The sequence below is a fragment of the Pristiophorus japonicus genome, chromosome 9 (assembly GCF_044704955.1).
Source record: "Pristiophorus japonicus isolate sPriJap1 chromosome 9, sPriJap1.hap1, whole genome shotgun sequence".
Taxonomy (NCBI): domain Eukaryota; kingdom Metazoa; phylum Chordata; class Chondrichthyes; family Pristiophoridae; genus Pristiophorus; species Pristiophorus japonicus.
Genome location: NC_091985.1, coordinates 214,929,220 through 214,956,121, shown reverse-complemented (window position 1 = coordinate 214,956,121; position 26,902 = coordinate 214,929,220). Strand labels below are relative to the sequence as shown.

Genomic DNA, 26,902 nt, shown 5'->3' with positions numbered 1-26,902 from the left:
TCATCTGCTCAAACCCTCATCCATGCCTCTGTTACCACGACTTTGGACTATTCCATTGCTCTCCTGATCGGCCTCACACCTCGCACTCTCCGCAAACTTAAGCTTATCAAAAACACTCCTGACCGTATCCTTACTCAAGAACACAAGAAGTAGCAGCAGGTGTTGGCCATACGGCCCCTCCCATCTGCTCCGCCATTCAGTAAGATCTCTATTCGATAGAGAATTTCAAAGATGCACAACTCTTAAGTGAAGAAATATCTCATCTCAGTCTTCAATGGCCGATCTCTTATCCTAATGCTAGGACCCCTAGTTTTAGACTATCCAGCCCGTGACAATTCTATGTTTCAATGATATCACCTTCCATTCTTCTAAACTCCAGAGAATATAGGCCTATTCTACTCAATCTGTCCTCAGCCCTCTCATCCCAACTTGTACCAATTTCCGTTCACCCATCACCCCTGTGCTCACTGAACTACATTGGCTCCTGCTCCATCGATTTCAAAATGCTCTTCCTTGTTTTGAAATCCATCAAGGACCTTGCCCCTCCCTATTGCTGTAACCTCCTCCAGCCCTACAACCCTCAGAGATCTTTGCATTCCTCCAATTCTAGCCTCTTGAGCAGTCCAATTTTCATCGATCCAATATTGGTGGCAATACCTTCAGCTGCTGAGGCCATAAGCTCTGGAATTCCCTCATTAAACCTCTGCACCTTCAAAATGCTCCTTAATACCTACCCTTTTGAACAAGCTTTTAATCCTGTGTTAATATTTCCTTACGTGACTGGGTGTCAAATTCTGTTTGCTAACGGTCCTGTGAAGTGCCTTGGGACATTTTACGATGTTTAAGGCAATGTTAATTCCTGGATTCTTTTACTTCAATCTGGTTCAGTAAAATTACTGAGTCGAATACCTCTTGTGCTTTGAACAAAGCAATCTTTATTACCGGCCAGTAAGACCTATCAGACAGAAGATATACTCTCTGGATAGAGCGTACACACTCCCTACGGATAGGTGAAGTTACATCGTAAAGCGTTAACAGTTATACAGTTTTGAAATCAGATAACAAAATACAAATGGATTGACAGTCTAACTCAGTCACTCATTAGTCAATCTATATGAGATGTTCTTCTTGAAAGCTTAAGTATTGCCTCCAAATGTTTCAATCTAATGGTGTGACTATTTATTTACTGAGACCTTGCAATTCTGCAGATGTATTTCATGTTACAATTATATATTATTGGCAGGATTAGTGACTTGAAACCTTGAGACAGACTGTTAGCTAAGCTGATGTTGCACTATTTGCAATCTGACATTCTCCCAGCTATTCTTCCATGGCTTATACATTTTCATATATCCCGTTTACTTTACTGTCCTTAATTCCATATATTCCGTTCAGATATCCACATCCCCCCTTTTATCATTCTATGATAACATTTAGGATCATTCTATGAGTATTGCATTGTTGAGTAGTTCTCTGGTTTGTTGGATCATAACCCGGGAACCCTTGACCACAAGAGGGTCTGCTAACCTTGTCATTGCTTTACAGCAGAGGTTAAGGCAACCAACAATCAAACAGCAGGTAATTATTATGATGAGAACAATTGCGCCATGTATTAGATAGGATCTCCAAGATCCACCCAGAAACCAATCAAACCTGCTAAGTTCTTTTGCTGGTGTGGATAACTTTTTCACCTCCCTCCTTATGTGATCGGCAAGGTGGGTTATGTTTTCTGAACTATCAGGAATGTAAGTGCAACATTCAGATCCTATCAGGGCACACGTTCCCCCTTTCTCAGCTAACAGGTAATCGAGGGCCATTCGGTTTTGTAATGCTACGGTCCTTATCGCTACCATTTCAGCTGTGATGCCCTCCAGAGCCTCAGCAGTGCGGTTAGCTACCTGTTCCAATATCGTTTCTTTGAATCCATCTAACAGTCTCAGTTAGGGTCAGGGGAACGGTGCGCAAAGGAATTCCCCCTTTGGAATGTATAGGGATATGTGAACACACCCAGCATCTAGTGAAGTGCCCTTTTTCCGCATAAACGTAAGACATAAACAAAAAGGTGTTTACATGGAGCTCTCGCCTTTGTCTTCCTTCCCGTGCACCAAAACTGTCATATATCAACACTATTATGCAGACAGTAGCATACAGACACAGTCTCATCTTATAAATAGTCCCATTATTTAGCTGATAAAAAGAGTTCTGTTTTCACGTTTCCCTTCAGGTCTCCGTCAGTGTATTTGGCTGTCTGACAGGTAAGAGTTCAAACTGATCCTCCTTCAACTGCCTTGTTCAGCTATAGGGAGGAGGAGATCTGGAACAGAAACAGGAATTAGACTAACCAGCAAAATTTGTTTAAATGGTGATGAGCTTGCAGTGGTGCAGGTGAACCCAGGCACTTTTCCCCTCAACCTTGGCTGCAGTGGGGGTAGTGAGTGACACCTAAAAAGGCCCCTCCCATTGTGGCTCTAATCCCTTCCGAATCCATACTTCCCTGGTGCCACGAGGGACAATTCGGGTAAAACTGGGAGGTCGAGGTGAGCATCTTGAACCTGGTTGTGAACTAGTCGCAGAGCCTGAGTCAGAGAAAGAACATAGGTGGTCATCAGTCTAGCTGAGATCTCATATCTAGGAACAATTTCCCTCATTAACACCTTAACAACAGTCTGAGTCTTATCGTCCAGGTTAGGGTAGGCTTCAATCCATCTGCTAAACACATCTACTATTACTAACACATATCTGTAACACTGAACTTTTTGCAACTCAATGTAGTCCAACTGAAATATCTCAAAGGGACCTTCGGGTAGGGGCGTTTTACCCCAATCACAGGGGACTCCCTTCCCTGGAATATGTTGCTGGCCAACCAGGCAACGACTACTGATGTTCTGGGTGAGCGCCTGGAGTTTAGGGTGCCACCAAGTAGCCAAAAGCGTATCACTTGTTGCCCTTGCTCCACAATGAGTAGCAAAATGCAGACATTCTATAACCCATGAAGCCAACTCGTCAGACATGCAAGTCTGTTCCGCGGGAGTGGTCCAGAGTTTAGAAACATTGTCATAAGTACATGCATAATATTTCCACAACAGTTTATCTTTTTCAGGAGCGTCCCCCTGTGCTTTTATAACATCTTGGATGGTTGGCATTGGTTTTTCCGAGGCTAACTTATCCTTCGCAGGATTTTTAGTCTGACTCATAATTTTGGGCACTACCATCTGTTGGTCATGAGAGGCCTGTTTGGCCTCTTGGTACAATGGCAATGCGTTTGGGGAACATGAGGGCTTGCAACAAATCAGATACTAGCTGTTTGAGATATCTCATTCCCCTGTGAGGTTAGGAATCCCCTATTTTTCCATAATTGTCCGAAATCATGCGCCACCCCAAAGGCATACCTAGAGTCGGTATAGATATTGACTTTGAGATCGTTGGCCAAGATACAGGCTTGGGTGAGGGCGAATAGTTCAGCTTGTTGAGCAGAATAGGCGGTTTCAAAGCAGCAGATTCCAAGACCTGATTCTCCTGGTTTACTATGGCGTATCCTGAGATTCGTGTATCTTCTGGATTAATAGAAGTACTTCCGTCAACAAACATAAACAATCATGACTGGGTTCTTCCTCATCTTGGGGTGGCTCAGTAAGAATACAGTCTGGATCTTCCATCAACTAAATCTTCCCTGACTGATGTGGCCTCTTAAATTAAAGATAAGCAATCATGACTGGGTTCTTCCTCATCTTGGGGTGGCTCAGTAAGAAAACAGGCCGGATTAATTGCAGTACAGTGCCGAAAAGTCAGTTTAGGATTGCCTGTGATTTCAGTGGGTTCTGTCGGATAGAGGGCCAGTCCACATTGCCCTGCACTGGGATCTCAATTAATGGGAGTATAACCCACTTGGGAGGGGTCCTCTGCCCACACATGAGGATCCACATAGTCAGGTATGTCCGAGCCAGTATGATGCCATAGAGTTGTTAATACTTTCTCGGGGTCCCCATTAAATTGGACTGTTCGGCCATGTTTTATTTGCACATCCCGGCTGGTAGGGTCAGCCTCATCTATGGCCTTGCGTACCATAACTCCCAAATCCTTAGCATGGTGAGGGGCTAATACTTCACGAGCAATATGCGGTGCCATTGTTAGGGGCTGTTTCCACAGATTCTTATCCACTTCCACAAAATCTGCCTCTCTTTCCAGTCCAGTCACTCTAGCCCTTAATAGAATTCCCTTCACTTCCCCTTCGTGATCCTGATAAAAGTTCTGCAGGTCCTGATTCTTTCCACTGGGATCGTATGCTAGGGTCACGTGACAGGGTGCCTGCGGCAGGTCCAGAGACCACCACTGAGGGGGTCTAGTGGTATAATACTGCCGCTTAAGGGTTTCCTGTTTTACAATAATCCCATTATCTCCACACTCCAAATGCAACTGGAATTTGCAAAGGAGGTCTCTAGCCATCAAGTTACAGTCCAGATTGGTTGTGATAACAACTCGATGTTCCACCGATTCTTCCTGGTAACCCATTTTAACCGGTTCTGACACTGGGAATGTCGAGATTTGTCCCAGGAATCCTGAAAGTTCCTGTGTTTCAGTAGAAGCAGGGAGTTTAAGCTTTGATTGTACAGAAGACATGAAGGCTCCCGTATCTATCAAAAAGGGTTGCCACTCATTCAGAATGGGTTCGTCGTCCGGGGAGGATCCCTGCACAATCAAGCTGCGTAGTCAATCGGGGGACAATTGACCAAAGGGGTTGTTCTGGGAGAAGTTAGTGTAAAATCTTCCTCTCCCCCCTTGCCCCCCTCCTCTTCCTTTTCCATGCTGACGGTAGGGGCAATTTTTATTCCAATGTCCTTCCTGCCCACAATTAAAACAGTCAATTCCTCTTACCCAGTCCCGGCCTCTTCCCATACCATGCCGGGGACAATAGGGAGGTTTATTAGCAGGGCTCGGGCCGTTTGGTTGTTTAGTATAACCGTATCCTTGCTTATCCATCCAATCCTGTATGCAACACTGCGGTTCTATTGATCCTTCCTCCCGAGATGGCTCTTCCTTTCTAGTCACGTATTCAGTCTTGACCCGGGTTGGGGGCGCACCTCCCCCCTCCCCTTTCTTTTTCTGCCAATAATATTTAACTGCCCTTTCCATCTGTCCGGATAGCGTGAGCAATCAAATAGTTGTTTGAAGATCACAGACATCTATAGAGAGGTGGTCTGCAGCTTGTTGTGCATCAGGGTTTGGCATTGGTCTGACAGGGAATTGGTGTCGGGACTTTGGGATCTTGGAAATCATTTCCAGGCCGGAGGATGTTTCAGAGCTGTCTGACTGCTTGACAGTTCTGCGTCTCGATCGGCGGGGGTGTTTGCTATGTCTTTCACAACTTGGACTGGTAGGTTGACTAGAAGATTTACGGGACTGTTTGTGATGTTGAGATATAGTTCTGCCCTTTCGAGTGTGAGATCTGGTTCTTTCGGCTGTATTGCTTGTAAACTGGGGATCCGAATCGCTATCAGAGGATGAGGAGTCAGTTTGGGTTTGTTGCTTTGGTGATATGTGGTTGTTCCTAACTCTTTTTACCGGAGTGTTAGGTGGAGGGTGTTGGGAAGAGGACTGGAGCAAGAGGCCAGGGGGTGCGGGAGGCGCCGTTGGGCGCTGAGTCAGTGGCCACTCATCAATTTCATCATCAGCCTCGGTTAACACAAAGCCAGCCATTTTAACTTGTAGTTGATCAATACCTTTCTCAGAGGTCCCAGAGGATCTCTTAGCAAGTTTCTCGTGCGCACATTCATTCTTTTTTTTTTAAAGACGTCTACAGTTTTAACATGTGTTCCCTCTGTCAATGCAAGTCCTAATTTAATAGCATTGTTTGCCAACTCGATAGAAGTGATGCATCTTTTAATTTCTGACAATAATGTCGCCAGGTTGCAATTAAATTTTTTTATCCCCTTTTCCTCGTCCCCTTCTCCAAATTAATCCCTGTGCTTTTTTTTTACCTCTACGCTTCTAGTGTCACTTAGAGGCCACTGGTCATCCCCTAATAATTTGTTCAGGGCTCCTGATAATTTTCTAAAGTCTTCAGCTCTTTCAGGGAATTCCTCACATAGCTTTTGTAGCGGACTATCTGCATCCGTGGTTTTATCTAACTGATTACCCATTTTCACACTGCCCCTCGTATTACTGTGTCGCTACGCGTTCGTGTCGTCGTGCAATTTAAACAAACTTACAAATAGACACAGACTTTACAGAACTAACACGGACTTTAACTAACTCCAAATCTAACACTTACCCGCATCACCGCACGGTCCGCGTCGCCGCACGATCTCAATACTAAACTACCACGTCGCCTCGCAGTTCACGTCGCCGCGCAATCCGCGTTGCCTCGCAGTTCACGTCGCCGCGCAATCCGCGTCGACCCGTGGCTCGCGTCGCCGCGCGAGTTAAGATACTTTAACTTTACTTCAAACACTTACCCGCATCGCCGCACGGTCCGCATAGCCGCGCGATCTACAAAATAGACAAAGACTTCTAACACTTACCCGCATCGCCGCACGGTCCGCATAGCCGCACGATCTACAAAATTACCCGCATCGCCGCACGGTCCGCATAGCCGCACGATCTTAAAACTAAACTTAAAACTCTAAACACTTTAAGACTTACAGACTTACTGCCATTAGCACTGACTTTCGCGATTCGCGTTGCTGCGCCTCTGCGTCATTACGCGTCGGCGTCACTGCGCGTTTACGTCACCGCGCGTCGACGTCACTGCACGTTCGCTTCACTGCGCGTTTACGTCACTGCGCGTTCGCTTCGGCCCTTCTCTCGGCCGCGCGTTCGCGTCGGCCCTACCTTCCGAGTTGCTGCGGGGTTTTTTTTAAAATTCAATCAGAGCCTAGACGGGCCAAGTGATATACAAGGTCGACGTCGTACCTGAGTTGAACACCTATCCTCTATTTAAATCCCCATTTTATTCCCTGTGAGCCTAATTTTCTAATTTTGATTTCTTATGAGCCTCAATTAATTTATTTTAGTCTCCAAATTTCCCTATCCTTTCGCGTTACTGCGCAGTTTAAATTCAATCAGTCAATGAAAGCCCTAATTTATCCTTTGGGCATTTCCTGGCTCCGCAACTTATCATCCGAATATACGTAATTCAATAAGGTTCACACTCTTAAACTTCCCACATACAGGACAACACTACGAAGGGTTAAAACAAACTTTCATTCTGTTTGAGATAAAACAAACCACAACTCCCCGGCTTTTTTTTTACAATAAAAGTCACAGAAGCATTTCTCATTTAAACAGAAATTCATAAGAGTCTCTTTTCTTTCCTATTAATTTTTTTTGGATCCATGATTGATCATCTATCCCTATCTAGCTCTAACTATCTTTCCAAGTCGCCGCTTGGTTTGCATCATCGCACAATTTCCCTATCTCTATCCCTATTCTAAGTTTGAAAGGTATTCACCAGATTGTCCTGGATCTCGTTCAGACACTACCTGAGAACCAGCGAGTGGCTAAACTTTCCTCAGACTTTTGAAACCGGGGGAAACTGGAGCAGTATTGAAATTATACTCACTCCAGTGGCCATTTTCCCCTCGTCTCGTCCAAGGCTAGTCTGGCTCTTAATTCGCAAGTTTTCGGCAGTCGTCCGTTGAGATCCCACTTCTGACACCAAATGTTAATTCCTGGATTCTTTTACTTCAATCTGGTTCAGTAAAATTACTGAGTCGAATACCTCTTGTGCTTTGAACAAAGCAATCTTTATTACCGGCCAGTAAGACCTATCAGACAGAAGATATACTCTCTGGATAGAGCGTACACACTCCCTACGGATAGGTGAAGTTACATCGTAAAGCGTTAACAGTTATACAGTTTTGAAATCAGATAACAAAATACAAATGGATTGACAGTCTAACTCAGTCACTCATTAGTCAATCTATATGAGATGTTCTTCTTGAAAGCTTAAGTATTGCCTCCAAATGTTTCAATCTAATGGTGTGACTATTTATTTACTGAGACCTTGCAATTCTGCAGATGTATTTCATGTTACAATTATATATTATTGGCAGGATTAGTGACTTGAAACCTTGAGACAGACTGTTAGCTAAGCTGATGTTGCACTATTTGCAATCTGACATTCTCCCAGCTATTCTTCCATGGCTTATACATTTTCATATATCCCGTTTACTTTACTGTCCTTAATTCCATATATTCCGTTCAGATATCCACATCGCGATATTAATGCAATTTGTTGCTGATAACAGGCATGGGGAATTGCAATAGATTGATAACTGCAGAGGAAGAGGATTGTTATGTATTGCTAACAGCGTGAATTATTTTAATGTGAGGTGGCCCTTGCACATTAGCTACCACACGAGCTTGGCAAAGCAAGGTCTTGGTCCAATGGCAAGGGGATCCAAGACGACTGGACACCAGGCTCTGCTGCATGTTTCCTCTGGCACTGACACTCACTGGGGTACAGTTTCCTCTGGCACTGTCCCTCACTGGGATACAGTTTCCTCTGGCACTGACTCTCACTGGGGTACAGTTTCCTCTGACTCTCACTGGGGTACAGTTTCCTCTGGCACTGACTCTCACTGGGGTACAGTTTCCTCTGGCACTGTCCCTCACTGGGATACAGTTTCCTCTGGCTCTGACTCTCACTGGGGTACAGTTTCCTCTGACTCTCACTGGGATACAGTCTCCTCTGGCACTGACTCTCACTGGGGTACAGTTTCCTCTGGCACTGACTCTCACTGGAGTACAGTTTCCTCTGGCACAGATTTACTGTGTATCTAATTCGTGCTGCCCCTGCCCTGGGAGTGCTTGATGGGACAGTATAAAGGGAGCTTCGCTCTTTACCGAACCCGTGCTGTACCTGTCATGGGAATGTTGGGACAGTGTAGAAAGAGATTTGCTCTGTATCTAACCCGTGCTCTGCCTGCCCTGTGAGCTTTGATGGGTCGCTGTAGGAGAAGCTTTCCTCTGAATCTAACCTGTACTCTACCTGTCCGAGTTGTATCTGATGGGACAGTGTAGAGGGAGGTTTACTCTGTATCTCATCATCATCATTGGCAGTCCCTTGGAACATAGGAAATAGGTGCAGGAGTAGGCCATTCGGCCCTTCGAGCCTGCAACACCATTCAATATGATCATGGCTGATCATGCAACTTCAGTACCCCATTCCTGCTTTCTCTCCATACCCCTTGATCCCTTTAGCCATAAGGGTAACATCTAACTCCCTTTTGAATATATCTAATGAACTGGCCTCAACAACTTTCTGTGGTGAAGAATTCCACAGGTTCACAATTCTCTGAGTGAAGAAGTTTCTCGGTCCTAAATGGCTTACCCCTTATCCTTTGACTGTGCTCCCTGGTTCTAGACTTCCCCAACATCGGGAACATTTTTCCTGCATCTAACCTGTCCAATCCCGTCAGAATGTTATATTTTTCTATGAGATCCCCTCTCATTCTTCTAAATTCCAGTGAATATAAGCCTAGTCGATCCAGTCTTTCTTCATATGTCAGTCCTGCCATCCCAGGAATCAGTCTGGTGAACCTTCACTGCACTCCCTCAATGTCCTTCCTCAGATTAGGAGACCAAAACTGTACACAATATTCAAGGTGTTGCCTCACCAAGGCCCTGTAGAACCGCAGTAAGACCTCCCTGCTCCTATACTCAAATCCTCTCGCTATGAAGGCCAACATGCCATTTACCTTCTTCACCGCATACTGTACCTGCATGTCAACTTTCAATGACTGATGTACCATGACACCCAGGTCTCGTTGCACCTCCCCTTTTCCTAATCTGTCACCATTTAGATAATATCCTGCCTTCCTGTGGATAACCTCACATTTATCTACATTATACTGCATCTGCCTTGCATTTGCCCACTCACCTAACCTGTCCAAGTCACCCTGCAGCCTCTTAACATCCTCCTCACAGCTCTCACTGCCACCCAGCTTAGTGTCATCTGCAAACGAGGATGACTTGCTTCCACGCCAAAAAAGGATGAGTTCACAGGTGCTTCAATGAAGGACCTAATATTCCAGATCCTGAACTACATCCTGAAGGGTGGAAGATGCCTGTGCGTGGCTTTTTTTAACGTGTGGTGGCCGTTGCACGCCAGCCACCACATGGGAAACTCAGTATCTAATCTGTGCTGTGCCTGCCCTGGCATTGTTTGATGGGATAGTGTAGAGGGAGTTTTACTCTGTATTTATCCAAAGCTGTACCTGCCCTGGGAGTGTCTGATAGGACAGTGTAGATGGAGGTTTACTCTGTATCTAACCTGTACTGTACCTGCCTTGGGAGTGTTTGACGGGACAGTGTAAATTGGGCTTTATGCTGTATCTAACGTGTACTGCACCTGCCTTGGAAGTATTTGATGGGACAGTGTCGAGGGAACTTTACGCTGTATCTAACCCGTGCTATACCTGTCCTGTGAGTGTTTGATGGGACAGTGCAGAGGGAGCTTTACTCTGTACCTAACCCGTGTTGTACCTGCACTGGGAGTGTTTGATGGGATAATGTAGAGAGAGGTTTACTGTGTATCTAACCTGTGCTAACCTAGCAAGTTGTGAGGAGGACGCAAAGAATCTACAAACAAATATAGATAGGCTAAGTGAGTGGGCAAAGCTTTGGCAGATGAAGTATAATGTGGAAAAATGTGAGGGTATCCACGTTAGTAGGAATAATAAAAAAGCAAATTATTTAAATTGTGAGAGATTACAAAATGCGGTGGTACAGAGGGATCTGGGGGTCCTTGTACATGAAACACAAACATTTAGCATGCAGTTACTGCAATTGATTAGGAAGGCAAATGGAATGTTGGCCTTTATTGCAAGGGGGATGGAGTATAAAAGTAGGGTAGTCCTGCTCCAACTGTACATGGCATGGTAAGACCACAACTGGAGTACTGCGTACTGTTTTGGTCTCCTTATTTCAGGAAGGATATACTTGCACTGGAGGCAGTTCAGAGAAGGTTCACGAGGTTGATTGCTGAGATGAAAAGGTTGTCATAATGAGAGAGGTTGAGCAGGTTGGGCCTGTACTCATTGGAATTTAGAAGACGTAGAGGTGATCTTATTGAAACGTGTAAGATTCTGAGGGGGCTTGACAGGGCAGATGAAGAGAGGATGTTTCCCCTCATGGAGGAATCTAACACTAGGGGGCATAGTTTCAGAATAAGTGGTCGCTCATTTAAAACGGAAATCAAGAAGAATTTCTTCTCTGAGGGTTGTGAATCTTTGGAATTCGCTACCTCAGAGAGCTGTGGTGGCTGGGTCATTGAATGTATTTAAGGTGGGGATAGACAGATTTTTGAAAGATAAGGGAGTCAAGGGTTATGGGGAGTGGGCAGGGAAGTGGAGTTAAGGCCTGGATCTGATCAGCCATGATCTTATTGAGTGGCGGAGCAGGCTCGAGGGGCCAAATGGCCAATCCTGCTCCTATTTCTTATGTTCCATACCTGCCCTTTGCATGTTTGATGGGACAGTGTAGAGGGAGATTTGCTCTGTATCTAACCCATGCTGTACATGCCCCAGGAGTTTTTGACAGGACAGTGTACAGAGAGCGTTACACTGTATCTAATCAGTGCTGTACCTGCCCTGGTAGTGTCTGATGGGACAGTGTAGAGAGAGCTTTACTCTCTGCATAACCCGTGCTGTACCTGCCTTGTGAGTGATTGATGGGACACTGCAGAGGGAGCTTTTGCTCTGTATCTAATCCATGCTCTACCTGACCTGTGAGCTTTGATGGGTTGGTGTAGGGGAAGCTTTCCTCTGTATCTAACCCGTACTCTACCTGCCCTAGATATGTTTGATGGGACATAGAGGGAGCTTTAGGCTGTATATAATCTGTGCTGTACCTATCCTGGGAGTGTTTGTTGGAACAGTGTAAAATGAGGTTTACTCTATATCTAATCCTTGCTGTACTTGCCCTTGGGAGTGTCTGATGGGACAATATAGAGGGAGGTTTATTCTATCTAATCCGTGCTGTACCTACCCTGCAAATATTTGATGGGACAGTGTAGATGAAGCCTTACTCTGTTTATGACCCGTGCTGTACCTGTTGTGGGAGTGTTTGATGGGACAGTGTAGAGGGAACTATACTCTGTATCTGACCCATGCTATTACATGCCCTGCGAGTGTTTGATGGGGCAGTGTAGAGGGAGCTTTACTCTATATCTGGCCCATGCTATACCTGCCCTGTGCGTTTTGGATGGGACAGTGTAGATAGATGTTTATTCTGTATCTAACACGGGCTATACCTGCCCTGGCATTGTTTGATGGGACAGTGTAGAGGGAGCTTTACTCGGTATCTGACCTCTTCTGTACCTGCCCTGGCAGTGTTTTTGGGACAGTGCAGAGGGAGCTTTACTCTGTATCTAACCTGTGCTGCACCTTCTCTGGCAGTGTTTGATGGGACAGTTAGAGGGAGCTTTAATCAGTACCTAACCCATGCTGTATCTGCCCTGAGAGTATTTGATGTGACAATGTAGAGGCAACTTTACAATGTATCTAATCCATGCTGTACCTGTCCTGGGCGTGTTTGATGGGCTAATGTAGACAGAGATTTGCCGTGTACTGAACCTGTGCTAACCTAGGAAGTTGTGAGGAGGACGCAAAGAATCTACAAAGAGATATGGAGGGGCTAAGTGAGTGGGCAAAAAATTGGCAGATGGAGTATAATGTGGGAAAATGTGAGATTATCCACTTTGGTAGGAAAAATAAAAAAGCAAATTATTATTTAAATGGGGAGAGATTACAAAATGCGGTGGTGCAGAGGGATCTGTGGGTCCTTGTACATTAAACACAAAAAGTTAGCATGCAGTTACAGCAAGTAATTAGGAACGCAAATGGAATGTTGTCCTTTATTGCAAGGGGGATGGAGTATAAAAGTAAGAAAGTCCTTCTACAACTGTACAGGTCGTTGGTAAGACCACACCTGGAGAACTGCGTACAGTTTTGGTCTCCTTATTTAAGGAGGGGTATATTTGCATTGGAGGCAGTTCAGAGAGGTTCCCGAGATTGATTACTGAGATGAAGGGATTGTCATATGAAGGAAGGTAAAGCAGGTTGGGCCTATTCACATTGGAGTTTAGAAGACTTAGAGGTGATCTTATTGAAACGTATAAGATTTTAAGGGGGCTTGACAGGGTAGATGCAGAGAGGATGTTTCCCTTCTTGGGGGAATGTAGAACTAGGGGGCATAGTTTCAGAATAAGACTGTTTAAAACTGAAAATGCGGAGGAATTTCTTATCTGAGTGTTGTGAATCTTTGGAATTCTCTACCTCAGAGAGCTGTGGAGGCTGGGTCATTGAATGTATTTAAGGTGGGGATAGACAGATTTTTGAATGATAAGGGAGTCTAGGGTTATGGAGAGCGGGAGGGAAAGTGGAGTTGAGGCCAGGATCAGATCAGGCATGATCTTATTGAATGGCAGAGCAAGCTCGAGGGGCCAAATGGCCTACTCCTGCTCCTATTTCTTATGTTCTATATCCGCCCTTTGAGGTTTTGATGGGACAGTGGAGAGAGAGATTTGCTCTGTATCTAATCTGTGTTGTACCTGCCCTGGGAGTGTTTGATGGGACAGTATAGAGGGAACTTGACTCTCTGTCTAACCCATTGCTGTACCTGCTTTGTGAGTGTTTGATGGGACAGTGTAGTGGGAGCTTTCTGCTATATCGAATCCGGGCTGTACCTGCCCTGGCATTATTTGATAGGGGAGTATAGAGGGGGCTTTACCCTCTGCCTAACCCATGCTTTACCTGCCCTTGGAGTGTTTGTTGGCCGGTGTAGAGGAAGCTTTACTCTGTATCTAACCTGTGCTGTACCTCCCCTGGGAGTGTTTGATATGGGAGTGTAGAGGGATTTTTACTTTGTATCTAACCTGTGCTGTATCTGCTCTGGCATTGTTTGATGGGTCAGTATAGAGGGAGCTTTACTCTGTATCCAATCTGTGCTGTGCCGGCCCTGGGAATATTTGATGGGACAATGTAGAGGGAGCTTTACTAAGTCCCGAGGTTGCAAGCCATCGGGTCCAGGGGACTTTTCCACCTTTCGTCCCATTATTTTACTGAGCACTTTTTCTTTAGTGATTGCTTTAAGTTCCTCCCTCACTACAGCCCCTTGATTATCTATTATTGGGGTGTTTTTAATGTCTTCTACCGTGAAGACTGATACAAAATATTTGTTCAAAGTCTCTGCCATTTCCCTGGTCCCCATTATTAATTTCCCAGTCTCATCCTCTAAGGACCAACATTTACTTTAACTACCCTATCCTTTTTACATACCTGTAGAAGCTCTTTTTATATTGCTTGCTAGTTTACTCTCACAATCCACCTTCCCTCTCTTTATTATTTCTTTAGTCATCATTTGCTGTTTTTAAAAACATTTGCCTCCCACTAATCTTGGCCACTTTGTGTGCCATTGTTTTCAGTTTGATACCATCCTTTACTTCCTTCATTAACCGCGGATAGTTCTCCCGTCGCTTAAAGTCTTTCCTTCTCACCGAAATATATTTGCTCGTGGCTCAGGTAGTAATCCAGAGATTATTGCCTTTGTGGTTCTGCTTTTTAATTTAGCCCCTAGCTGCTCAAAATTCTTGAGCAGAACCCCTTTCTTTGTTCTAGCTATGTCATTGGTACCTACGTGGACCACGACAACTGGATCTTCCCCCTCGTACTCCAATCCCTCTTCAGCCCAGAGGAGATAGAAACATAGAAAATAGGTGCAGGAGTAGGCCATTCGGCCCTTCAAGCCTGCACCGCCATTCAATGAGTTCATGGCTGAACATGCAACTTCAGTACCCCATTCCTGCTTTCTTACCATACCCCTTGATCCCCCTAGTAGTAAGGACTACATCTAACTCCTTTTTGATGTCCTTAACCTTGGCACCGCGCAGGCATCACAGCCTTCGGGACTCACACACTCGGCTGCAGAGAACAGTATCTATCTCTGAAACTATACTGTTTCCGAACACTACAACATTTCTTTTTACTCCCCCCCCCCCACTTGAATGGCCTCCTGTACCACTGCGCTGTGGTCAGTTTGCTCATCCTCCCTGCAGTCCCTGCCCTCATCCAAACAGGGAGCAAGAATCTCGTACCTGTTGGACAATTGCAAGGACTGAGGCTCCTCCATCACTACCTCCTGGATCCCCACAGCTGCCTCGCTCGTAGTCACACCATTCTGTCTCTAACCACGGACCAAATTTGAATTAATTAATCTAAGGGGTGTGACTGCCTCCTGGAACACAGGGTCCAGGTAACTCTCCCCCTCCCTGATGTGTCGCAATGCCTGCAGCTCGGACTCCAGCTCATCAACGTGGAGCTGAAGTTCCTCGAGCAGCCAACACTTACTGCAGATGTGGTCGCCGTGGACCTCAATGGGGTCAACCAGTTCCCACATGCAGCAGCAGTAACACATTGCCTGCCCTGCCATCTCGAATGTATTTAGTTAAGTTTTCACATTTTGAAAGTTTAGATTTTTAATCCCATGCCCAAGAAAAGAGAGAAAAACTGACCAACCAATCACTTCCATGCTTTCCTATGATGTCACATTTTGAATCTTTTTACTTCTTCTCCTCCCAGGTCACTTGGTGCTGCTTCGGCTGTCTGCTCGGCTGACTCACGCCCTTTGTAGGCTTACCGCTGCTCCCGCTCTCGCGCCCTTTCCGAAGTCCCGCTGCTCGGCTGACTCACACCCATTGTAGGCTTACCGCTGCTCCCGCTCTCGCGCCCTTCACGAAGGGATGGGCATAAGTTGGGTTTTCCCCTCGTGTTGGTTCTCTCACCCCCTGCTGCTGGCCCAGTCTGGCAGTTATGTCCTTCAGGACTCGGCCAGCTCGGTCAGTAGTGGTGCTACCGAGACAGTCTTGATGGACATTGAAGTCCCCCACCCAGAGTACATTCTGTGCAGCTTGCTACTCTCAGTGCTTCTTTCGAGTGGTGTTCAACATGGAGGAGTACTGATTTATCAGCTGAGAGAGGGCGGTGGGTGGTCATCAGCAGGAGGTTTCCTTGTCCATGCTTGACCTGAAGCCACGAGACTTCATGGGGTCCGGAGTCAATGTTGAGGACTCCGGGCCACACCCTCCCGACTGTATACTACTGTACCGCCACCGGTGGGACAGGACACACCCAGGGATGGTGATGGAGGAGTCTGGGACATTGGCTGAAAGGTATGATTTTGTGAGTATGACGATGTCAGTCTGCTGCTTGACTAGTCTGGGACATCTCTTCCAATTTTGGCACAAGTCCCCAGATGTTGGTGAGAAAGACTGGGCTGGGTGGGCCGTTGTCGGGTCCGTAGCCGGTGCGGAGGTCGATGCCGGGTGGTCCGTCCGGTTTTATTCTTATTATTGTTTTTCGTAGCGGTGGATCAATTGATGAATCAATATGATCTTATTGAATGGTGGAGCAGGCTCGAGGGCCAAAGGGCCTACTCCTGCTTCTAATTCTTATGTGCTTATTCCCTAGCCCAGACCCTGTCTCTATATTAAGAGCAATGGTCCCAACACTGACCCTGGGGACACCACTGTTTACATCCCTCCAGTCTGAAGAACATCCATTAACCACTACTCTCTGTTTTCTGCCCTTTACCCAACTTCCTCTCCACACTGCCCCACTCCCTTTAATACCATGAGCCTTAATTTGATCAACAAGCCTCCTGTCCGGCACCTTATCAAACACCTTTTGACAATCCATCGACACAACATCCACTGCATTTCCTTTCTCACTGCACTGTGTTATTTCCTGCAATAATCCTGCTGTCTATCCTGAATCAATCCATTTCACTACCAAATGTTGCGACATTTACTTCTGTAGCCAGAATCCCCCGCGCAGGGGTAAAGTGCTCCATCAATGACACCAGGAGCCCAGACACGGGACCGGGCTGTGCTCTGAGCAGGCGCAGTGCCAGTGGTGGAGGTGGTCTGAGGTGGAAGAGACATTCCGCGAGTCGGTAGGAGTTTGTGGGCTCAGCGGAGCAATTAGACCCCTGGATGGGCTGGGCAGCTTCATAAACACCTGGTGTAGGCCCCAGGCACCTAATATGAGCCGGCAGGACCCATGTTTGACCCGCGGTGATAGACCCGACCGCTCGGGGTAACTAGCCGAATTCTTAGACACGATCAGCGTGCCTGGGCGGCCATCTTGGTACAGGAGCAGAGGGCGGGCAGGGCTTTAGGGTCCCAGTGAACTCGAGAGAAAATCATTTCCTTATTTATTCTCAGTCTGCACACTAGGGATGTAGAACTGAACCCAACCAGAGAAGAGGGAGTGAGAAAACTGCAGATGGAAGAAAGAAATGATGGAGGTGGTGCGATGAGTTTGGATTTCAGCACAGGGTGGAGGGAGAGTGTGTGGGATGGGAATTTACAGCTTTGGGAAACAAGAGACGAAAGAATGTTCCATAAAAAGTAGGATTGTCTGTCCTCAATTTCTATCCTGCACTTCCAGTGCTGACTTTCGTAAACACCTTTTACAGGATATTAGAAGAGGAGGATTTACAGACAGGAAACTCGAACCAATCAAGATCTGACAGAGTCACTCGATTCACTTGAATATCATCGGCCTTTGAATGTGAAAGGAGAAACGTTTGTCTGCTCTGTCTGTGGGAAAAGATTTCAAACATCAGTGTGACTGGAAAAGCACCGAGACACACACACCCGAGTGAGAGTGTTCCAGTGCACTGATTGTGGAAAGAGCTTTAACTAGTTACACAGCCTGAAAAAACATCGCACTATTCACAGCGGGGAGAAACCGTACACGTGTTCTGTGTATGGACGAGGCTTCAACTGATCGTCAAACCTGGAGAGACACAAGGACACTTGCACCATGGAGAATCTGTGGAAATGTGGAGACTGCGGGAAGGGATTCAATTGCTCCTCTGCGCAGTCACACCGGGGAGAGGCCGTTCACCTGCACTGTGTGTGGGAAGGGATTCACTTATTCATTCAGCCTGCTGATACATCAGCGAGTTCACACTGGGGAGAGACCGTTCACCTGCACTGTATGTGAAAAGGATTCACTTGTTCATCCAGCCTGGTGAGACACCAGCGTGTTCACACTGGGGAGAGGCCGTTTACCTGTCCTGTGTGTGGGAAGAAATTCACTGCATCTTCACAGCTCATTGAACACAAGCGTGTTCACACTGGGGAGAGACCGTTCGTCTGTTCCGTATGTGGGAAACAGTTTGCTAAATCATCTCATCATCTGAGTCACCAGCGAACTCACACAGGAGAGAGGCTGTTCATCTGCTCTGTGTGTGGAAAGGGATTCACTAATTCATTCGAGCTTCATGCTCACCAGCATATTCATACCGGGGAGAGACGTTTTACCTGTTCTGTGTGTGGGAAGGCATTCACTCGTTCATCCCACCTCACTGAACACCAACTTGTTCACACCAGTAAGAGACCGTTTAAATGTTCTGACTGTGAAAAGAGCTATAAAAGCAGAAATGATCTGATGAAACACCAACGCACTCACACTGGGGAGAGACCGTTCATCTGCTCCGAGTGTGGGAAGGGCTTCCCTCTTTCATCCAACCTGCTAACACACCAGCGCATTCACACTGGGGAGAGGCCATTCATCTGCTCCGAGTGTGGGAAGGGCTTCACTCGTTTATCCAACCTTCAGTCACACCAGCGAGTTCACAAGTGACTGCAGGGGTTGGATTCTGCTTTTATTGTTGCCGTTAATCACATCCAGGACTGAACCATGTTCACTCGGACAGTTGGAGTTTGTTGCTGTTGGTGTAATTAATCCCTCTAACTGGGCTGGAGTTTAATTTTCTGGATATCATAGAATCATAGAATGGTTACAGCACAGAAGGAGGCCTTTCGGACCGTCGAGCCCGTGCCGGCTCTCTGCAAGAACACTTCAGCTAGTCCCACTCCCCGCCCTTTCGCTGTAGCCCTGCAAATGTTTTATTTCAGGTACTCATCCAATTCCCTTTTTGAAAGCCACGATTGAATCTGCCTCCACCAGCCTTTCAGGCAGTGCATTCCAGATCCTAACCACTCGCTGCTTAAAGAAAAGTTTTTTCTCATGTCGCCTTTGGTTCTTTTGCCAATCACCTTGAATCTGTGTCCTCTGGTTCTCAACCCTTCCGCCAATGGGAATATTTTCTCTCTACTCTGTCCAGACCCCTCATGATTTTAGAGCACCTCCATCAAATCTCCTCTCAACCTTCTCTGTTCTAAGACGAACAACCCAGCTTCACCAGTCTATCCATGTAACTGAAGTCCCTCATCCCTGGAATCATTCTTGTAAATCTTTTCTGCATCCTCTGTCAAACAACGATCAAATAAATCAGCTTTGTTTCCCACATACAGCGAGTCGATTCCTTGATTTCTCCAAGAGGAGACTAATTGATGTCCTGTTATCGACTGTTCCTTTTCTCCTTTGTATTTATAAAGTGCCTTTCACGGCCTCTGTTTTAGTGATGTTGGTTGAGGGATAAATGTTAGCCAGGACACCAGAGAGATTTCTTCGAAATAACGTCATGGAATCTTTTATGCCCACTTGAGAGGTCAGATGGTTCTGATTCTCAGAAGATCAAGATGTAGAATCAGTTTGGGTGGAGATAAGAAATTATAAGGGAAATAAGTCACTGGTGGGAGTAGTCTATGGGCTCCCTATCAATAGCTGCACTGCAGGACAGCATATAAATCAAGAAATAATGGAGGCTTATAAGAAAGGTACTGCAATAAGCATTGATGATTTAAATCTTTATATTGATTGGATATATCAATATAAAGATTAGGTGGCCTTGAGGAAGAGTTCATAGAGTGTATTCGGGATGTTTTCTTAGAACAATGCGCTGTGGAACCAACCAGGGAGCAGACTATTTTAGAATTGGTAATGTGTAATGAGACTGGGATTAATTCATGATCTCATAGTAAAGGATCCTCTTGGGAAGAGTGATCATAGCATGGTAGAATTCCAAATTCGGTTTGAGGGTGAGAAACTTGGGTCTCAAAATAGAGCCCTGAAAAATAAAGGCAATTACAAAGGAAGGGTAAGACAGTAGATCAGGAGTGGCAGACATTTAAGGAGTTATTTCATAACTCAGCAAAAAAATTCCAGTGAGAAAGAAAGACTCTAAGAAGGATGAACCATCCGTGGCTAACTAAGAAGTAATGGGTGGTATCAAATTGAAAACAAAGGCATACAATGTTGCGAAGATTAATGAAAGGCCAGAAGAGGGAACTATTTAGAAAATAGCAAAGGACAACGAAAAAAAAAGGGAATAGATTGAGATTAAACTAGCAAGAAATATAAAAACAGACAGTAAGAGCTTCTACGGGTATATAAAAAGGAAGAGAGTAGCTAAGTTGGTCCCTTAGAAGATGAGACTGGGGAATTAATAATGGGAAACAAGGAAATGGCAGAGAATTTGAATAAATATTTTGTATCGGTCTTCACTGCAGAAGACACTGAAAGCATCTCAATAATTGATAATCAAGGGGCTATTGGGAGGGGAGAACTTAAAACTATCACTAGGGAGAAAAGGTACTCGGCAAACTAATGGGACTAAAGGTGGACAAGTCCCCTGGTCCCTAATAGCCTGAATCCTCGGGTCTTAAAAGAAATGGCTGCAGAGATGGTGGCCACATTGGTTGTAATCTACCAAAAATCCCTGGATTCTGGAGAGGTCCGAGCAGATTGGAAAATAGCAAATGTAATTCCCCTATTTAAGAATGGAGGGAGACAGAAAGCGGGAAACTGTAGACCAGTTAGACTAACATGTCATTGGGAAAATGCTGGAGTCCATTATTTAGAAAATCATAATGCAGTCAAGCAGAGTCAGCATGGTTTTATGAAAGGGAAATCATGTTTGACAAATTTGCTGGAGTTCTTTGAGGATGTAACGAACAGGGTGGATAAAGGAGAACCAGTAGATGTCTTGTATTTGGATTTCCAGAAGGCATTTGATAAGGTGCCACATAAAAGGTTACTGCACAAGATAAGAACTCACGGGATTGGGGGTAATATATTAGTATGGATAGAGGATTGGCTAACAAACAGAAAACAGAGAGTAGGGATAAATGGGTCATTTTCAGGCTGGCAAACTGTAACTAGTCGGGTGCCACAGGGATCAGTGCTGGGGCCTCAACTATTTACAATCTATATTAATGACTTAGATGAAGGGATCGAGTGAATGTAGCTAAACTTGCTGATGATACAAAGATAAGTGGGAAAGCAAGTTGTGAGGAAGACGCAAATAATCTACAAAGGGATATAGATCAGCTCAGTGAGTGGGCAAAAGTTTGGCAGATGGAGTATAATGTGGGAAAATGTGAGGTAATCCACTTTGGTAGGAAAAATAAAAAAGCAAATTATTATTTAAATGGGGAGAGATTAGAAAATGCTGCAATACAGAGGGGTCCTTGTACATGATACACAAAAAGTTAGCATGCAGGTACAGCGTAATTAAGAAGGCAAATGGAATGTTGACCTTTATTGCAAGGGGGATGGAGTATAAAAGTAGGGATGTCCTGCTACAACTACACTGTTGGTGAGACCACACCTGGAGTACTACGTACAGTTTTGGTCTCCTTATTTAAGGAGGGATATACTTGCATTGGGGGCAGTTCAGAGAAGGTTCACAGGGTTGATTCCTGAGATGAAAGGGTTGTCTTATGAAGAAAGGTTGGGCCTATATTCATTGGAGTTTAGAAGAATGAGAGGTGATCTTATTGAAATGTATAAGATTCTGAGGGGGCTTGACAGGATAGACGCAGAGAGGATGTTTCCCCCTGTGGTGGAATCTAACACTAGGGGTCATAGCCTATTTAAAATGGAGATGAGGAGGAATTTCTTCTCTCCGAGGAACATGAACCTTTGGAATTCTCTGCCCCAGAGAGCTGTGGAAGCTGGGTCATTCAATATATTTAAGGTGGAGATAGATAAGGGAGTCGTGGGTTATTAGGAGTGGGCAGGGAAGTGGAGTTGAAGGCAAGATCAGATCAGATCAGCCATGATCTTATTGAATGATGGAGCAGACTCAAGGGGCCATATGGCATACTCCTGCTCCTATTTCAAATGCTCTTATGGGGCCTCATGTGAAAGACGGCACCCCTGACAGTGCAGCGCTCCCTCTGCACTGCATTGGAATGTCGGCCTAGATTTTATGCTCCATGCTCTGGGAGTGGACTTGAACCCACAACCTACTGACTCAGAGACTACCACTGAGCCACGACTAACACCGCATTGCTCGGGATTATTTGAGTTCTCTTGCCGTCTGTTACTCCCACAGACAAGTCCGAGCTCCCCATACCTTCAAGAGCGCCTCTCCTAGCCTTGCGATCAGAGAATCATAGAAATTTACAGCACAGAAGGAGGCCATCATGTCCGTGCTTGCTGACAAAGAGCTTTCCAGCCTGATCCCACTTTCCAGCTCTTGGATCGTAGCCTTGTAGGTTGCGGCACTTCAAGTGCATATTCAAGTACTTTTTAAATGCTATGAGGGTTTCTGCCTCTTCCATTCTTTCAGGCAGTGAGTTTCAGACCCCCACCAACCTTGGTGAAAATATTTCTCCTCAAATCCCCTCTAAATCTCCTACCACTTACTTGAAATCTATGCCCCCTGGTTATTCAACCCTCTGCTGAGGGAAATAGGTCTTTCCTATATGCTCTATCTAGGCCCCTCATAATTTTATACACCTCAATTAGGTCTCCTAAGTCTCCTCTGTTCCAAAGAAAACAACTCCAGCTTATCCAATCTTTCCTCATAGCTAAAATTCTCCAGTCCAGGCAACATCCTCGTAAATTTCCTCTACCCTCTCAGAGGCAGTCACATCTTTCCTGTACTGTGGTGACCAGAACTGCACGCAGTACTCTAACTGTGGCCTAAGTAGTTTTTTATACAGTTCAAGCATAACCTCCCTACTCTACTAGTCTATGCCTCGGCTAATAAAGGTAAGTATCCCGTATGCCTTCTTAACTACCTTATCTACCTGTCCTGCTACTTCTGGAATCTGTGGACATGCACTCCAAGGTCCCTTTGTCCCTCTACACTTCTCATTGTCCTACCATTTATTGTTTATTCCATTTCCTTGTTAGCCCCCCCCCAATTACCTCACACTTCTAAGTATTGAGTTCCATTTGGCACTGTTCTGCCCACCTGACCAGTACATTGATATCTTCCTGCAGTCTACCGCTTCTTCATTATCAAGCACAGGGCCAATTTTTGTATCATCTGCAAACTTCTGAATCATACCTCCTACATTCAAGTCCAAATCATTGATTTTATATATATATATATATATCACAAAAAGCAAGGGACCAGCTACTGAACCTTGCGGCAGCCCACTGGAAACTGCCCTGGGAGGGTGTAGAAGGACATTTACTCTGTATCTAAACTAGGCTGTAGTTGGCCTGGGAGTGTTTGATGGGGAGTATAGAGGGAGCTTTACTCTATATATGTAGAGGGAACTTAACTCTGTACCTTGCCCGTGCTATATATAACCTGGGAATGTTTGATGGGACAATGCAGAGGGAGCATTACTCTGTCACTAACCCGTGTTGTCTATGCCCTGGGAGTGTTTGAAGGGTCAGTGTGGAGGGAGCTTTACTCTGTATCTAATCCGTGCTGTACTACATGTCTTATTACATTAATATACTTGCAGAATTGGCATATAATGAATTTCAACACTGATAAATGTGAGGTATTGCATTTTGGTAACAGAAATAAGGAGGTCACATATTAGTTGGAAAACCAGAATCTAAATGGGGCAGAAGAGCAAAGTGATCTCTGAATACAAATGCAAAAATCACCAAGAGTAGCAACGCAGGTTAATAAGGCCGTTAAAAAGAGCAAACCAAGCACTCTGGTTTATTTCCAGGGGGATTGAATTGAAAAGTAGCTAAATTATGCTGAACTTGTATCGAACCTCGGTTAGACCACATTTGGAGTACTGTGTACAATTGTGATCTCAATATTATAAAAAGGATATAGAGGCATTGGCGAGGATGGAAATTAGATTTACAATTATGATACCAGAAATGCGAGGTTATGCCTATTAGGAAAGGATGAACAGGCTGTGTCTCTTCCTCTTGAAAAGAGAAGATGACTTTTGTTTTAATTCGTTCATGGGATGTGGGCTTCGCTGGCAAGGCCAGCATTTATTACCCATCTCTAATTGCCCTTGAGAAGATGGTTGTGAGCCACCTTCTTGAACCGCTGCAGTCCATGTGGTGGAGCGGTGCGGTCAGGGCGAAGGAGCGGCGAGAGATTGTAGCGGGTCATGATCGGGACCTAGGTGAGGCGTGAGTTTGGGGACCAGAAGAGGCGAGGGCCCAGGGGCAGCACGGGCAGTCCACACTGCGACATACGTGAGCATTAGGTCCGTGCAGCAGAGCTGGTCTCCAGTCGTTTGTACATGGGACGTGCTGGCAACAGAAGAATGACCATAATATGATAGAATGTTACATTAAGTTTGAAAGTGATTTTGTTAAATCCGAAACTGAGGTCTTAAATTTAAACAAATTTAGGTATGAGGGGTGAGTTGGCTAAGGTAGATTCGGAAACTACATTAAGAAGTATCAAGATAGATAAGCAATGGCTCGCTTTGAAGAATTAATACATAATTTACAATAATTACATTCCTTTTAAGGCACAAGACCCCCACAGGAAAGGTGGTCCAACCGTGACTAAGAAGTGAAGTTAAAGATAATTTTAGAACAAAGGAAGAAGCTTATAATGTTGCCAAAAAGAGCAGTAAGCCTGGGGATTGGGAGCATTTTAGAATTCAGCAAAGGAGGACCAAGAAACTGATCAAGAAAGGGGAAATAGAAAATGAGCGTAAACTAGCGAGAGACATAAAAACAGACTGTAAAGTCAGTCGAGGAGGCGGGAGCTCGGAGCAGCACGAGTCCGGGGTCGGCGAGAGGCCTATAAAGGCCAGCGGGAGTCGAGCAGTTCGAGCAGTCAGTCGAGGAGGCGGGAGCTCGGAGCAGCGCGAGTCCGGGGTCGGCGTGAGGCGTGCCGGTGCAGCTACAGGGAGAAGGCAAAGAAAGAAACAAAGGTGACGTCACAGCCTAGGGGGTAAGTGATTGGCTGGTGATTGGTGAGTTCTTTTTCTTCTTATATTAGTCAGTAACTTTTAACATTGTTGTTGCCAATTTAAGTGTATCTAAGGGTTCAGTCATGGCAGGAGAGCTCGGTCGGGTGTTATGCTCCTCCTGTACCATGTGGGAACTCGGGGACGCTTCTGGTGTCCATGACGACTACGTGTGCGGGAAGTGTATCCACCTCAAGCTCCTGACGGTCCGGGTTACGGAATTGGAGCTGAGGGTGGATTCACTCTGGAGCATCCACGATGCTGAGAACGACGTGAGTATCACGTGTAGTGAGTTGGTCTTACCGCAGGGAAAGGGTCCACAGCCAGATAGGGAATGGAAGACCAGCAGGAAGAGTAGTGCAAGGAAGGTAGTGCAGGGGTCCCCTGTGGTCATCCCCCTGCAAAACAGATACACCGTTTTGAGTACTGTTGAGGGGAATGACTCATCAGGGGAGGGCAGCAGCAGCCAAGTTCATGGCACCGTGGCTGGCTCTGCTGCACAGGAGGGCAAGAAAAAGAGTGGGAGAGCAATAGTGATAGGGGATTCAATGGTGAGGGGAATAGATAGGTGTTTCTGCGGCCGCGACCGAGACTCCAGGATGGTATGTTGCCTCCCTGGTGCAAGGGTCAAGGATGTCTCGGAGCGGGTGCAGGACATTCTGAAATGGGAGGGAGAACAGCCAGTTGTCGTGGTGCACATTGGTACCAACGACATAGGTAAAAAAAGGGATGAGGTCCTACGAAACGAATTTAAGGAGCTAGGAGCTAAATTAAAAAGTTGGACCTCAAAAGTAGTAATCTCGGGATTGCTACCAGTGCCACGTGATAGTCAGAGTAGGAATCGCAGGATAGCGCAGATGAATACGTGGCTTGAGCAGTGGTGCAGTAGGGAGGGATTCAAATTCCTGGGGCATTGGGACCGGTTCTGGGGGAGGTGGGACCAGTACAAACCGGACAGTCTGCACCTGGGCAGGACCGGAACCAATGTCCTAGGGGGAGTGTTTGCTAGTGCTGTTGGGAAGGATTTAAACTAATATGGCAGTGGGATGGGAACCAATGCAGGGAAACAGAGGGAAACAAAAAGGAGGCAAAAGCAAAAGATAGAAAGGAGATGAGGAAAAGTGGAGGGCAGAGAAACCCAAGGCAAAGAACAAAAAGGGCCACTGTACAGCAAAATTCTAAAAGGACAAAGGGTGTTAAAAAAAAACAAGCCTGAAGGCTTTGTGTCTTAATGCAAGGAGTATCCACAATAAGGTGGATGAATTAATTGTGCTAATAGATGTTAACAAATATGATGTGATTGGGATTACGGAGACGTGGCTCCAGGATGATCAGGGCTGGGAACTCAACATTCAGGGGTATTCAACATTCAGGAAGGATAGAATAAAAGGAAAAGGAGGTGGGGTAGCATTGCTGGTTAAAGAGGAGATTAATGCAATAGTTAGGAAAGACATTAGCTTGGATGATGTGGAATCTATATGGGTAGAGCTGCAGAACACCAAAGGGCAAAAAACGTTAGTAGGAGTTGTGTACAGACCTCCAAACAGTAATAGGGATGTTGGGGAGGGAATCAAACAGGAAATTAGGGGTGCATGCAATAAAGGTGTATCAGTTATAATGGGTGACTTTAATATGCACATAGATTGGGCTAGCCAAACTAGAAGCAATACGGTGGAGGAGGATTTTCTGGAGTGCATAAGGGATGGTTTTCTAGACCAATATGTTGAGGAACCAACTAGGGGGGAGGCCATCTTAGACTGGGTGTTGTGTAATGAGAGAGGATTAATTAGCAATCTCATTGTGCGAGGTCCCTTGGGGAAGAGTGACCATAATATGGTGGAATTC

General features: G+C 45.6%; 2 protein-coding genes across 16 annotated transcripts in view; one reads left to right on the top strand and one right to left on the bottom strand.

Moving 5' to 3' along the window:
* The window catches only part of LOC139273629 (zinc finger protein 436-like), a 107,902-nt gene that overhangs the window by 1,685 nt on the left and 79,315 nt on the right, over nt 1-26,902 (top strand). The window lies entirely within an intron of this gene.
* Nucleotides 928-26,902, bottom strand: part of LOC139273639 (zinc finger protein 239-like) — a 332,544-nt gene continuing 306,569 nt past the window's right edge. For 10 of the 11 annotated variants that reach the window (XR_011595268.1, XR_011595269.1, XR_011595267.1 and 7 more), the window contains one exon: nt 928-2,314. The gene's annotated coding sequence lies outside the window, so the exon portion shown is untranslated. Of the gene's footprint in view, nt 2,315-6,452; nt 6,487-26,902 lie in introns of all 11 variants that reach the window. The other variant, XM_070890642.1, reaches the window with a different exon arrangement.